Source organism: Schistocerca gregaria, chromosome 1 (assembly GCF_023897955.1).
Source record: "Schistocerca gregaria isolate iqSchGreg1 chromosome 1, iqSchGreg1.2, whole genome shotgun sequence".
In the NCBI taxonomy this organism is placed as follows: Eukaryota; Metazoa; Arthropoda; class Insecta; order Orthoptera; family Acrididae; genus Schistocerca; species Schistocerca gregaria.
In genome coordinates, this window is record NC_064920.1 from 1,185,779,093 (window position 1) to 1,185,795,514 (window position 16,422).

General features: G+C 40.7%; 1 protein-coding gene and 1 pseudogene across 1 annotated transcript in view; one reads left to right on the forward strand and one right to left on the reverse strand.

Annotated features, from left to right (window-relative positions):
• LOC126284516 (Down syndrome cell adhesion molecule-like protein Dscam2) overlaps positions 1–16,422 on the forward strand; it is a 1,260,408-nt gene that overhangs the window by 750,141 nt on the left and 493,845 nt on the right. The window lies entirely within an intron of this gene.
• LOC126289277 (5S ribosomal RNA) lies at positions 8,028–8,145 on the reverse strand (annotated as a pseudogene).

The following is a 16,422-nucleotide window of genomic DNA, read 5'->3' on the forward strand; positions in this document are numbered from 1 at the left end:
TTCTAATGCAATGCTGTGTGCTCACAGGGCCATTGTTTAGACTTAGGTCTTTCAGTGCTCTGGCAAACTCTTCACGCAGTGTCTTATCTCCCATTTCATCTTCATCTACATCCTCTTCCATATCCATTACATTTTCTTCAAGTTCATCGACCTTGTATAGACCCTCTATGCACTGCTTCCACCTTTCAGCTTTTCCTCCTTTGCGTAGAACTGTGTTTCCATCTGAGCTCTTGATATTCATGCAAGTGGTTCTCTTTTCTCCAAAGGTCTCTTTAATTTTGATCTAGGCAGTATCTATCTTGCCCCAAGTGAGACAAGCCTGTACATACTTACATTTGTCCTCTAGCCATCACTGCTTAGCCGTTTAGAACTTCATGGAAAAAGATAGTGTGGAGGAAATAAATGTTAAAGCACGCTCACAGGCATTATAAGAACTCAAGGTTCTGAGAACTGTCGTAAGATTTTCGTTGAGATAGATCCTCACAGATTTCAATTACGGTGGAACATATACAACATGTCATAGTCCAAAGCACTCTCTTGGCAGCATTCGTGGACAAGCAACCACGCAACATACTGCATCGTGAGGACCGACTTGGACCTAGAACGTCCATCACACATCACGGGAAGTGGCGCTGCCAGCAGCGTTCGACTGTCCAGCCATGTCTCCATCCACCAACTGCTGCCCCGGTATCTGAAATAGGAAGCGGCCGACTCTGCTAAGTATTCGTTTGTTGCCACGGCTTTAGTGTCCACTTCACGACCGGGGAAAACACATGCGCAACAATGATATCAAGTATCTGATCGGTGCCGGAATCAAATCGAGCCGTCACAGGGCTCACTGAGATTAAAATTCAGGTCGACAGCTCAGCAATGATAAGATTTGCTACTGAGCAATGGTAAGTTTCGCTGATGACTTTGGTATCCCCAGTGAAACAGGGAAATAACTTGTGAACCTGCAGAATGGACTCAACAGCCTAATGGACACATACCATATTTTGAGCGCGTTTACGGGAGTAATGAGTAGTAGCAGAAATGAGACTATCGATAAAATGAACTGCAAACTTGGGGACCACAAAGTGTATGAAGTGAAGGAATCCTATTGTCTTGGAGCCGGCCGCTGTGATCGACCGGTTCTAGGTGCTTCAGTCCGGAACCACGCGGCTGCTACGGCCGCAAGTTCGAGTCCTGCCTCGGTCCTGGGTGTGTGTGATGTCCTTAGGTTAGTTAGGTTTAAGCAGTTCTAAGTCTAGGGGACTGATGACCTCAGATGTTAAGTCCCATAGTGCTTAGAGCCATTATTGTCCTGGAAACAAAACAACACATGATGAGCAAAACAAGAACGACATAAAAAGCGGACTAGTACAGGCAAAAAGGGAATTCCTGGGCAAAAGAGGTCTACTTCTTTGAAACGAATGCCTTAATATGGGTAAGAAATTTTTGAAAATATACGTTTCCAGCACTACATCGTACGGTAGTGAATCATGGACAGTAGGAAATATGGAAAAGTATTCGAACGGCTTGAGATACGGATCTACAGACAGATTTTGAAAATTAGGTGGACAGATAAGGTAAGGAATAAGGAGGTTCTCTGCAGAAACAAAGCACAGAAATCGCATTTCAAATTCTGATCAGTTTAACTGAAATAGGAAAAGAGCCTTAACCAGTTTCTTGAGGAAAGTAGCATGCAGCAGACTAGTAAGAACGAATTTAAGGCTAAGTCGGAAGAAAACTTAAGTAGAAGGAAAAGAGTCCTGTTGCTAGGTAGGCATCAGAGAAGGGGTGTAGCCCAGATGCTAGGGCTATAGCTAAGTGTAAAATACCAGGTCACAAGCATTGTGAAAGCTACTGCCAAGCTGTCAGGCAACGAAGAACACAGAGGACTTGTGCAGAGACTTCGATGAAAAAGACCAGTGCACAATAAATCTGGCTGAGGAAATATTTCGACATTGTGCTACCGACAGACGAGAAGAAAAAGAGAGCAGTTTGTTGATATTTCATGTTAAATGTCTATAACAGGAAAGATTAACTACGATCATTATTTGGCTGTTTCAATATGGTTTTAGTAATTAATTTTTCAGTCTGCACGCGACAAGGAAGGAGGTTCAAATGGTTCAAATGGCTCTGAGCACTATGGGATTTAACATCTATGGTCATCAGTCTCCTAGAACTTAGAACTACCTCAACCTAACTAACCTAAGGACATCACACAACACCCAGTCATCACGAGGCAGAGAAAGTCCCTGACCCCGCCGGTAATCGAACCCGGGAACCCGGGCGTGGGAAGCGAGAACGCTACCGCACGACCACGAGCTGCGGACAAGGAAGGATGACTCGGATTGATAACATTTTTGCAGATAGTGGTGAACCTGAAACAATGTTTTCCAAATTGTGGACTTTCTCATCACGATGCACAATTAATAGAAATAATGTAGTACCTTGCAGGTCTGAGGTATATTCACACAAAGCTACGCTAGAAGTAAAAATAAGCAGTATGGGATCAAGTATGTATAGAAAGAGATGCTAATGTAAAATTCAGTACTTTTAACACTAAAATTGTGTCAGTATTTGATGGAAGTTCTCCTAAAAAGTTATCCAGAGAGCCCATTAAAAAATTAAACCTTAGGTAAATAAAGAGATTAAAATATTATGTAATAGGGAAAAGAAGATTCATTGAGGCCAGTACAAGTTAAAATCAGACGTTACGTGCATTCATCAAAATCGCTGTAATATTTTCAATGGGTTTACTAAAATGCTAGATGCCTTGTAAGGTTGTCACAAGCATACAATTATGCTGTTCCGATCTGTGATTAATCAGGTTTGAAGATGATCATTCCAAGTGATCGATAACATTTATCAAGCGTGGCTATTTGCAACTAAGACTGTTATTATAGATATTTAAAAAAATCTTTTTTATCGCTTTGTTGAGTAGAATACTTAATACCTAGATATAACTTGTAATCCATTTTTGAGTTTCGGTTTTGATAGAGCAACTACAAAACCTGTAAGTAAATAGGTTACCAACTAAAGTGCATATATAATCTTCACACAGATGTATATGGTACAGCACCTGAAAATGTGAATTAGTTTCTGAAAAATAATAACGTAATTAGTGCTATATATTTGTATTTTCTAAGTATCCAGTAATTGGCACATTTATAGAGCCACCATTTCACTACGAACTTTGACAGGAAGCCTATTTGCTGCAGTTCTTTCTTTGAGATACACCTGCAAAAAGTCAGCAAGGGAAAAAGAGTCGGAGATTAATTAATTTATGCATTAACAGGCTTCGCCGGGGAAATGCTGTTGCTCTGAAGGTGGGCGACGCCACATATTTCTAGAAGTCAGGAAATCAATTGTAATGCAATGCCAGTTACCTTTCCTTCACCTGCAGGGCGTCAGCGCCTAATACTGCTGTTTCTGCGTTTTTGGATGTGATGCCCCGACTTTCGCGAGAACTTAACTGTCCTATTACACAGCGAACCTACAGTACGCTGAATCATTTTTATAGTTTCTTTTGAAGCATTCTTGACCAGTAACGATACGGTTCGAGGCACATGTAGGAAAACATATGGTACATCCTCAAGCTCAGGTTTGCCTGTCAGCGCAATACGTGAAAATACAGATTTTGTCCTCAATTGGGGTCCTAAGTCCACAAGTATACTCTCTGAAAACTCCTCATTTGTTGGATGTCAGTACATTAACTTTTAAAAACAATCAAATTATCATGAGCATATTTTGTAATGAGACAAACAAACATCTCATTAGCTTAGCCAAAATGGCCAAAACTTTGACAATATAAAAGTCCTGCAATTACTGATTATTCTGTGTAAGGCGGCACTATTCAAAAACCTCATTATCTAAGTCATTATTTACGAGTCAAATGACATTTTGACTGTTGGCAGAAGACGACACTAAAACATAAATAAATAGATTACAATTTTATATGGCCCTCTCGCAGAATCCCAATTCTTTTGGTGTGGATTCGCTGCTAACATCTATATCTACATGTTTACTATGCAATTCACAATTAAGTGCATGGCAGAGGGTTTATCGAACCACCTTCAAGCTACACCTCTATCGTTCCACTCTCGAACAACGCGCGGGAAAAATCGAACACTTAAATCTTTCCGTGCGAGGTCTGATTTCTGTTATTTTATTATGATGATCATTTCTGCCTATCTAGGGCGTGGGGGAGGGGAGGGGCGGCACAAAATATTTTTACACTCTGAGGGGAAATTTCATGAGAATCTCCTGCCGCAGCGAAAAACGTCTGTTTTAATGACCGTCACCCTAATTCGTCTGTCATATCCGTGGTACTCTGTCCCTTATTTCGCGAAACTTTTTCAATATCCTCCGTCATTAATATCTGATGCGAGTCCCATACCACATAGCAATACTCCAGAAAAGGGGAGACAAGCGTAATGTAAGAATTCTCTTTAGTAGACCTGTTACGTTTTCTAAATGTTCGACAATAAATCGCAATCGGTGGTTTGATTTTTTCACAACATTATCTATCCTATTAAATTTATTCGTAGCTGTAATCCCTAAGTATTTAGTTCAGTTTACAGCCTTTAGATTGGTGAGTTTTGTCGTGTAACTGAAATTTTGCCGATTTCTTTTAACACTCATGTGGATTACTTCGCACTTTTCATTATTTAGAGTCAAGTCCCACTTTTTACACCGTACAGATAAATTGTCTAAATTGTTTTGCAATTCGTTTTGATAATCTGATGACTTTACCAGACGGTAAATGACAGCATTATCTGCAGACAGTGTAAGAAAGTTGCTCAGATTGTCTCCTAAATCGTTTATGCACATCAGGAACACCAGAGAGCCTACAACACTTCCTTGGGGAATGCCGGATATACTTCTGTAAGATACGTCTGTCTTACGCGATGACTTTTCGTAAATTATTATATATGAATGAAAGACAGTATTAGTAACAGAATACCCGGAAACAAATAGTCTTCGATTGTGAATTTTTTTATTCAGTTCATCTGGGCTGAATAAACGAATTTGCGATGAAAGACTGTTTTGATTTGTATGTAGTCTCAAACACTGGATCATGTCAGTAACTGTTCTTCTTCTTATTCTTCTACTACTGCTGCTGCTGTGTCGACAACTCGTCCTCCCAAGATCAATGACAATCAGTTCATGATCTATCGACTGTCCATGGGTTTCCTGAATATCGATTCTGTGCTCAATTCGAGCCACTAGCTTAAGCTGTTTAGCCAGGGTAATCTTAAACTACGTCTGCCAGCAATATTTATTTGTAGTCGTATTAGTTCCAACAGTTTGTATTAATCGTTGCGCATTATATGGCCAAAGCATTCAAGTTTCTTTTTCTCTTGACGGTTTTGAGGATTTCTAAATCTTTGCTCATAAGCCACAGCAGTGCCACATTAGTGGCTTTATCTGTCCATGGTATCCTTAACATCCATCCGTACGCCCACATTTTAAATGCCTTTAGTTTCTCACCGAACGTTGCGATGGGTGTCCATGACTTAATTCCATAGAGTAGCATAATGGACAAGTAGTCGAGTGCGACGTACAGTATTCACGGTCAGTCACAACCTATTTCATTTTCTGGAAAGAACTTCTGCTTTGTGCAGTTTGGCATCGAATTGTTTGAGAGATGTTCCACTCATCACCATTCCGACACCCCAAATATTTATACGATGGAAGAGAGCCCTGAAGTTCATCTCGGTCTCTGCTGACAAGATCCAGTTAGTCTACTTGATGATTAAATGTGACCCAATGGCATTGCTCTCTTCAAAAGAAACAGCGTTTAACTACCTGCAGATCTTTCAACATGGTTCCAAGTAAGCGTAATCATCAATCTGAGATTATTGACGACTCCATCAACTTTCACTTCGTGATAGTTTCCATCAGAGGGAGCTCTACAGGGCAAAACCTGTAGTGGAAGACAGAGGCTGGAATAAGTGCAACAAATAATTGAGGCCATAGGTTGCAGATGCTACTGTGAGATGAAGAGGTTAGCACAGGAGAGGAATTCTTGGCGGGCCGAATCAAACGAGTCAGAAGATTGATGACAAAAATAATAAAAATTTAAAAAAAATAATTTAGATAAACATCGCAAAATCGGTGACTCAGTACCTGAAGACTGAGCAATGCCTCTCTTGTTGCAAAACCACTCCTGAAGACAAAATGAGCGTCTCCAATTCACTCCTCGCATTTACCCATATTCTCATATGCAGCACTTCAAGGAATTGCTTGAGGGCACGACTGCTTAAATTGATCATTCTGTAGCCATTCAGTTTCATTTTGTTGATTCAGGTATTAAAATCTTCCTGTGGTGAATATCCGAGAGGTAACTTTTAACGTGGAGAAGTTAATTTAGTATTAATTAAAATACTGCCCTTTCCTTACATTACAGTGACTGTACCAAGATATCATATCATCGATCGTTGTCTGCAATGGAACATCCACTCTGATATGACATGTAGTAAAAGTGATGTAATACGACACGCGCAGATTACCACATGTCAGGTGTGATGTATCAGCTTAATGAAGCAGTCCATTACAAAGCCTGTTACGTCACTGTGACCTACGTGACCTGCTGTCTTCCAATAAATGTTAATATGATTTGGTGTGTACACAAAACTGAGAACTGAAAGCCGGTATTAGATTTAGTCGTTGATATCTACATTGAGTATAGATAGTTATTGGATCTGGAATGATATTAAGTATAATTAAATCAAACTTAATGTGGTGTGAGAATTATGCTGCGATCAATCGAAATGTAGCTGGAAAAGTGCATTAATGTAGATTATAAGCTAACGACATTTCATTCTCCATGCATACGTTAGTAATCGACATTGTACATGGAAAAAACGTAATTTGTTTAAATTATTGGAATCCAGCAGAAGAGTGTGTGAGTAGGGGCAAGACAGAAAATATAAGAGACTTTTGGAGGAAAGAGAAGAAGCAACATGAATATGAAGAGTTAAGATGGTCAGTCAGTCGTAAGTGACGAAGGGAAAGCTGAAAGGTCGAAGGAATTTATAGAAAAAGTTATACAAGTCAAATGAACTGGAAGACAATACTATAGGAAGGGAAAAGGAAGCAAAAAAGATACGATGGGAGATACGCAGCTGCGAAAAGAACGTGACGTGGCACAGATATACCTAAGTGTGCAAGATATTAGACTGGCGGAGTACCTCTTACTTCAAGAATAACTTAATAATTCCAATTCCAAAGAAGGCAGGTGCTGAAAGATGTGAATGCTACCGGACCATCAGTTTAATAAGACATGTTTGGGAAATACTGAGTGAATTATTTGTAGAAGAGTGGAAAAACAGGTAGAAGGCGACCTCAGAGAAGGTTAGTTTGGATTCTGGAGAAATATGGGAACAAGCAAGGCATTGTTGACCTATCTTAGAAGACTCAAAGAAAGCTTTTGACATCGTTGATTGGAATGTTCTCCTTGAAATTCTGAAAATGGGAGGGATACAATATTCTGTGCTAGCGTTTATTTACACCTCGTACAGAAAGCCGATTAAGGAATAGACGAAAAGTGGTGCAGTGTCTCAGAAGGGAGAGAGACAGGGTTGTGGCCTTGCAAAATACCAGTTGGAGTTATTATTTTGTTGACTGTCCTCTGATTCGTGAGTGCATATGTGAAATACCACACTGTTCCCTCAAGCTGAAAGTTTGATGGATCCACGCAAGGATGTGACAGCCTCAGCTAATGTAACGATTTGACCCTGTGACATTCGGTTTAAGTTCTGATAACTAACACAAGTTAGTCGTCCTCCTAAATATTTGTGACAATGCATCCACAACTAAACTAAACTAAACTCCTGCGAAGAGACCATGAAGGGCCAAAGGTACCGACCGGCAGCCGTGTCATCGTCAGCCCATAGGCGTCACTGGATGCGGATATAGATGGGCATATGGTCAGCACACGACTCTCCCGGCCGTATGTCAGTTTCCGAGACCGGGGCCGCTACTTTTCAATCAAGTAGCTCCTCAGTTTGCCTCACAAGGGCTGAGTGAACCCTGCTTGACAACAGCTCTCGGCAGACCGGGTGGTCACCCATCCAAGTGCTAGCCCAGCTCGACAGCGCTTAACTTCGGTGATCTGACGGGAACCGGTGCTACCACTGCGTCAAGGCCATTGGCAATAATGCATCTGACTTACATGAATTGAATTTGGTACTTTTCATCTGACTTATTTCAACATAAATTTACCACATCTTTGAATCTGTATTCATAGAAAACGAAAATTTCAAAGATGGATACTGCTGCAACTTGAAGCACAGATGATACGTTCACTGAACACAGTTTAATTTTGGCTCATAAAAATGGGCGCTGGATATGATTTCAGCAGCTGCTGATCACATTAAACATGAACTTAAAGCTTTATTAAAAAAAAAAAGAATGAATTTAGCTGAATTACTTGACGTCTCTTTCGATACGGAGAAGGGAAATAGAAAGTAAAAGATTTTCTACTCCCAGTTGACGAGGTTAACTAACCTTCCCGAACAAGAATGAACGTGCATCACAAATGTTAACGAATATTGTGCGTGCTTTAACGAGAAAAGAAAAAAAAAAGCTATCGAACAGAAAGAAATCAGCCTGAGTATTGTCACACACCCGACTTACCTACGAAACAAAAGCTGAACGTTAGTTTACCACAGTGAGTGATTGTAGTTCAGGGTGGCGGCCACGACGACTGGCGCTGGTCAGTGTGCTTTCTGCATATCGGTTTTCTTTGTATCTCCACAGATCATAACGCCATCAGCCAGCACTATACTGTTCTATAGGGTCTGCGGCGGCGCGGTGAACACTGTCTCAGCAGATCATCAGTAGGGAATCCGAGTGAAACCTACTGTACTTCGACGTGAACCAGGCTGCAGTTAAAGTCACTAATCTTCGTTTCAGGAGAAAGTTTTCACCGAAATGAAAGGTTGGAAATTCTGTCCTTAATTAATATATTCTGAAACTTAGGTGAACAAGTATCACTGCCAAGCCCGTGTTAGTCTTAACACAGTCACTCACAATCCCTTTCACTCACGTTGGCAAGTTTATGGTGTTGCATTTCTTGAAAACGTAATAGCTACAAAAATATGGATTTTTTTTGATTGATAATGCTCGCCAAATATTAAGTCTGTCGGTACCTAATGCAGTCACAGTTTTTAGCCACCGACCTGTTCAATACGCCACGCGGAATTTATGTCTTTTTCCCGTCACAAAATTAACTTAAATATTCCGAAATTTCTACAGACTAATCGGAATAATTACGCCGTCACTTTGCAACACTTTTGATGTATGAAACACTGCTAGATACGGCAACTTATTATTTCCATCGGAAGTACTACTACACACGTCCGAACTGTTTGGTGGCTAGGTTCCAATTCCTCTCTAGAATGCTCCAAGTCTTCTCTACCAGCAGAGAAAGGCGCGCGAAGAATATTTCTTTACTATTGGTCAGTTTACTGAACAGCCAATAACAAAACAACATTCTCCCGCGTCATTCCGCGCTTTTCATCAATAACAAATCGCAAAATAATAAACCTAACGACTGCACTTTTTACAGACGTAATTATCTAATGTGCTGAAATTTCGTTTATGCATTAAGTTATTTACTATTGTTATTTATACCTGAATTAACTTTCACTTTACCATAAACTTACTTTACAAATCTATTCTACAAAAGTCCCCTTTGTACACATCCGTACTTCTTCGAAATGTTCCCACACTAAATCCCACTACATAACTCGTTAAACAATTATCTTCATATCAACCTTCAACCATACTCACGCATCATTCAGACTGCTAAAACACATTTACAACATTTTACCTACACAAAAAGACATAATAACACTTTATAAAATACTAAAACAATTTATGACAAACATTCTTTTACTTTAGTGCACTCTAGTGGGCACCATCGAAACTAAATCACAGTCCCCCTATCCAATACTATCCTCTATCGGCTGATACATCAACTACATGCGCGTCCAGTCTCGCGTCACCATCTGTCACTATCCAGCTCTGAGACACATCTCCCACTTATCCACCTCCCAGGCAGGATTGGTATACGGCGCTACGTCTCAGGTTCCTTTATCTTTTTGACGATATTGTCCATCACAACGATGAGCAGTGGAGACCAACCATTTCCCTCGTTTGATCTTAAATAGTTTGCTCTCGCCATTTCTTTCTCGAACACAACAGACACATTTTCTGTAGAGCACCTGTACTATTTCAGTCGTTGCGTTTGGTACGATCCCTCTGTCATAGGCTTTCTCTACGTCTAGGAAGACTTGTGCGATGCTTTTATCTTTTACCAGATAATTTTAGGGTAGTGTTCTTCTTGGAAATATCATATCAGTTACATTCTCTTTACTGAGATCTTTTCCAAAATCATTAATCCATGTGAAAGCAATCTTACACCTCTGTAATTTTCCATCTCGTGAGTCTTACTGTTCCCAGAAATTGATAAGAGGAACCTTAACAGGTAACATAACATGAAATATCTACAGAACTTTTCGTCCTTTGCCGGCCTAGGTGACCGAGCGGTTCTAGGCGCTACAGCCTGGAACCTCGTGACGGCTACGGTCGCAGGTTCTAATCCTGCCCTGGGCATGGATGTTTGCGATGTCCTTAGGTTAGTTAGGTTTAAGTAGTTCTAAGTTCTACGGTACTCTAATAGTGCTCAGAGCCATTTGAACCATTTTTACGTCCTTTAAGCAAGACCTTGTGTTCACTAAAATGCTTTCAGCTCAATCCAGTAACGTAATGTAAATTTTGCGAAGTATAACAACCGTATCGTTTGAATATTTTATCACACACTGTAAATATGTAGGCTTAACGTTTACAGATTTTCTTGCTGCCCATTGCTCTGCAACAAAATTCGCCAAATGACTGCTTTGTGGTCACATTTACTCTGGGCACACAGACCTTTCCGGCTGCGCCCGCATAAACGAATATCATTTGCGGCAGTAATTTATATGTATTACCCACAACAATAAACATATTTCACAAAGGCTTAGAGAGCAGTAGTTGGCGGAAGAAACACCGCGCAATTATCCGTTTGAACGCACACAATTTCATGCCGTGATAATAGAAGGTTTAATTCACGGCCAAAACAAAGTTAGTTTGTACACTTTTTTTCATATTTTTGTGCACAGAGGTCCCTCTATGGTAAACGTGTAGATCAGCTGCGACCTGAGTCCAAAACAATAAAGGACTTCGTGTCAGTGTCTGAGACAGTTCTACTGTGGGACAGTCGTTTGAGGTGTCAAAGTAGGCACACGGTGCTGTTCATTAATACCTGAGAGGCCCTTTGGGCCACGGCGAAGCCCCATATCTGATGATGGATGTGTCCAAGGCAACGATAACGATTCAAATGCGACCATGAGGACTGCAGTTATGTGACCTGCAGGACTACGCAAGCACGCGTGCATCTGTCTTCCCTGAACGAATCTGACATGATCAGAAAGTACGGAATAACACATTGTCTTGTTCAAGATGCGGGTGACCTTTTGTGTGCTGCAATGGAACAAAAGTCGACTTCTCTGGCGTTCTCCTGTAATGTACGTGCCAGATTTCCTAATTCTGTCAACACGTTTCCCACTCGATAGTAGTAGACACCTCAGGTGAATGTCTTCGAAGAAGTACAGAGTGTGGGAACGGTCCTCTCATTGCCCCTTTCCAGCCCGAGGCTACTCAAGATCTGTGTTACTGGCCGTCGGAGAAGTATTGCCTTGCCTTGCTACTAAGCTTCCCTGGCAGTGTTGTTGTGTTTCGTTGTTTACGGTCTCCTATTTTCATTAATCTTTTATGTACAGCACCGGTAACAATGAAACAGCACATCCTCTGTAGTCAAAAAAGATACGTCCAAATACATTACCAATGTTTTAGCTGTTTGAAATGAAATATGTATTGTGACTAAGAAAGGTATTTCAGCTGAATATATAGTACCAGTAAAAGAAACCATTATTCAATAGCCGCTTATACCATATACACACAATTGGAGAATTTAGATTGCCACGGGCATTAATTTAGTTGCATCAGTACACAACTCTCCAAGTACCGGTATAAGATCAAAATAAATTTCCTCTACAGACCAGAGTATTAAAATCATAGTGATTAGCAACCGAAGCATTGGAAACAAGGTGGTAGTGGTGGGTAGTGTTTAACGTCCCGTCGACAACGAGGTCATTAGAGACGGAGCGCAAGCTCGGGTTAGGGAAGGAGTGGGAAGGAAATCGGCCGTGCCCTTTCAAAGGAACCATCCCGGCATTTGCCTGAAACGATTTAGGGAAATCACGGAAAACCTAAATCAGGATGGTTGGAGAAGGGATTGAACCGTAGTCCTCCCGAAACAAGGTGCCAGGCTTTGAAACGCTCATAAAAGTTAGTTAAAACCGACCATCAGACCCAGTTCTAGATGTAAAGGTAAACGTTAGACAAAACTTAAGACAAAAGTAGTTCCTAACTCCCTCACTCACATTGTCACCATTATAGAGATCATTCAATAACCAACGGGGACAAGCCGTCCTGTGAAGCATTTACTACGTGCATTCTCTGAGAAGCACTTAAAAAAAATCGATGAGAAGCCCACTCATGATGGAAATATATTGGATGTAATAGCAAAACATAGACCTCATTTCTTTGAGAACTTCCACATAAAAACTGTTATGAGTGACCCTGAGGTAAGTGCAGCAACAAAGGTGACCAACGTACGAAAGGCAACTAAAACAAGTCGATGGATTTGTTGTTGTTGTTGTTGTGGTCTTCAGTCATGAGACTGGTTTGATGCAACTCTCCATGCTAATCTATCCTGTGCAAGCTCCTTCATCTCCCAGTACCTACTGCAACCTACATCCTTCTGAATCTGCTTAGTGTATTCATCTCTTGGTCTCCCTCTACGATTTTTACCCTCCACGCAGCCCTCCAATACTAAATTGGTGATCCCTTGATGCCTCAGAACATGTCCTACCAACCGATCCCTTCTTCTGGTCAAGTTGTGCCACAAACTTCTCTTATCCCCAATCCTATTCAATACCTCCTCATTAGTTACGTGATCTACCCACCTAATCTTCAACATTCTTCTGTAGCACCACATTTCGAAAGCTTCTATTCTCTTTTTGTCTAAACTATTTATCGTCGACGTTTCACTTCCATACATGGCTACACTCCATTCAAATACTTTCAGAAACGACTTCCTGATACATAAATCTATATTCGATGTTATTAAATTTCTCTTCTTCAGAAACGCTTTCCTTGCCATTGCCAGTCTACATTTTATATACTCTCTACTTCGACCATCATCAGTTATTTTGCTCCCCAAATAGCAAAACTCCTTTACTACTTTAAGTGTCTCATTTCCTAACCTAATTCCCTCAGCATCACCCGATTTAATTCGGCTACATTCCATTATCCACGTTTTACTATTGTTGATGTTCATCTTATATCCTCCTTTCAAGACACTGTCCATTCCGTTCTACTGCTCTTCCAAGTCCTTTGCTGTCTCTGACAGAATTACAATGTCATCGGCGAACCTCAAAGTTTTTATTTCTTCTCCACTGATTTTAATACCTACTCCGAACTTTTCTTTTGTTTCCTTTACTGTTTGCTCAATATACAGATTGAATAACATCGGGGAGAGGCTACAACCCTGTCTCACTCCCTTCTCAACCACTGCCTCCCTTTCATGCCTCTCGACTCTTATAACTGCCATCTGCTTTCTTTACAAATTCTAAATGCCTTTCGCTCCCTGTATTTTACCCCTGCCACCTTTACAATTTTGAAGAGAGTATTCCAGTCAACATTGTCAAAAAATTTCACTAAGTCTACAAATGCTAGAAACGTAGGTTTGCCTTTCCTTAATCTTTCTTCGAAGATAAGTCGTAAGGTCAGTATTGCATCACGTATTCCAACATATCTACGTAATCCAATCTGATCTTCCCCGGGGTCGGCTTCTACCAGTTTTTCCATTCGTCTGTGAAGAATTCGCATTAATATTTTGCAGCTGTGACTTATTAAACTGATAGTTCGGTAATTTTCACATCTGTAAACACCTGCTTCCTTTGGGATTAGAATTATTATATTCTTCTTGAAGTCTGAGGGTATTTCGCCTGTTTCATACATCTTGCTCACCAGATGGTAGAGTTTTGTTAGGATTGGCTCTCCCAAGGCCGTCAGTAGTTCTAATGGGATTTTGTATACTCCTGGGGCCTTGTTTCGACTCAGGTCTTTCAGTGCTCTGTCAAACTCCTCACGCAGTATTGTATCTCCCATTTCATCTTCATCTACATTCTCTTCCATTTCCATAATATTGTCCTCAAGTGCATCGCCCTTGTATAGACCCTCTATATACTCCTTTAACCTTTCTCCTTTTCCCTCTTTGCTTAGAACTGTGTTTCCATCTGAGCTCTTGATATTCACACAAGTGGCTCTCTTTTTCCCAAATGTCTCTTTAATTTTCGTGTAGACTGTATCTATCTTACCCCTAGTGAGATAAGCCTCTACATCCTTACGTTTGTCCTCTAGCCGTCCCTGCTTAGCCATTTTGCACTTCCTGTCGATCTCATTTTTGAGACGTTTGTATTCCTTTTTGCCTGCTTCATTTACTGCATTTTTATATTTTCTCCTTTCATCGATTAAATTCAATATTCCTTCTGTTACCCAAGGATTTCTAATAGCCTTCGTTTTTGTACCTACTTGATACTCTGCTGCCTTCACTACTTCATCCCTCAGAGCTACCCATTCGTCTTCTAATGTATTTCTTTCCACCATTCCTGTCAATTGTTCCCTTATGATGTCCCTGAAACTCTGTACAACCTCTGGTTTAGTCAGTTTATCCAGGTCCCATCTCCTTAAATTCCCACGTTTTTGCAATTTCTTCAGTCTTAATTTACAGTTCAAAACCAGTAGATTGTGGTCAGAGTCCACATCTGCCCCTGGAAATGTCCTACAATTTTAAACCTGGTTCCTGAATCTCTGTCTTACCATTATATAACCTATCTGATACCTTTTACTATCTCCAGGATTTTTCCATGTATACAACCTTCTTTTATGATTCTTGAACCAAGTGCTAGCAATGATTAAGTTATGCTCTGTGCAAAATTCTACCAGACGGCTTCCTCTTTCATTTCTTAGCCCCAATCCATATTCACCTACTATGTTTCTTCCTCTCCCTTTTCCTACTGTCGAATTCCAGTCACCCATGACTATTAAATTTTCATCTCCCTTCACTACCTGAATAATTTCTTTTATCTCATCATACATTTCTTCAATTCCTTCGTCATCTGCAGAGCTAGTTGGCATATAAACTTGTACTACTGTGGTAGGCGTGGGCTTCGTATCTATCTTGGCCACAATAATGCGTTCACTATGCTGTTTGTAGTAGCTTCGCACTCCTATTTTTTAATCATTATTAAACCAACTCCTGCATTACCCCTATTTGATTTTGTATTTATAACCCTTTATTCACCTGTCCAAAAGTCTTGTTCCTCCCACCACCGAACTTCACTAATTCCCACTATATCTAACATTAACCTATCCATTTCCCTTTTTAAATTTTCTAACCTACCTGCCCGATTAAGGGATCTGACATTCCACGCTCCGATCCGTAGAATGCCAGTTTTCTTTCTCCTGATAACGACGTCCTCTTGGGTAGTCCCTGCCCGGAGATCCGAATGGGGGCTATTTTACCTCCGGAATATTTTACCCAAAAGGACGCCATCATCATTTAACCATACAGTAAAGCTGCATGCGCTCGGGAATGTTTACGGCTGTAGTTTCCCCTTGCTTTCAGCCGTTCGCAGTACCAAAACAGCAAGGCCGTTTTGGTTAGTGTTACAATGCCAGATCAGTCAATCATCCAGACTGTTGCCCCTGCAACTACTGAAAAGGCTGCTGCCCCTCTTCAGGAACCACACGTTTGTCTGGCCTCTCAACAGATACCCCTCCGTTGTGGTTGCACCTACGGGTACGGCTGTCTGTATCGCTGAGGCACGCAAGCCTCCCCACCAACGGCAAGGTCCATGGATTTGTAAGTTCAGCGAAATATATAAAGATTCACTAGCGCAGCACCTCAATAAGGAACTACTATGGAAAGAGCGTGAGAACTACTGTGGCCCACATTCAGAAGAGTAGATGATTATGCGCTTGATAGACGTGTAACTAGCAATGGCGTATCGTGGTTGTAAAGGTTGGGAAGACTCTACAGTTATTATAGGGAGACAAAATAGTGTAATAAACAATAATTTAAACAAATGAAGCAAAATGCATCAAATAAAACAACTGTTACTACTACCACTATAACCGCCAAATAATAATAATAATAACTAACTTGTTCAAGAAACGACGACAGATTTGTAGAATTCCAGTAGCAAGAGAAGAAGCACTTATATTTTCTTGTGCACAAGTGCAATGCGCCTGTCTTTT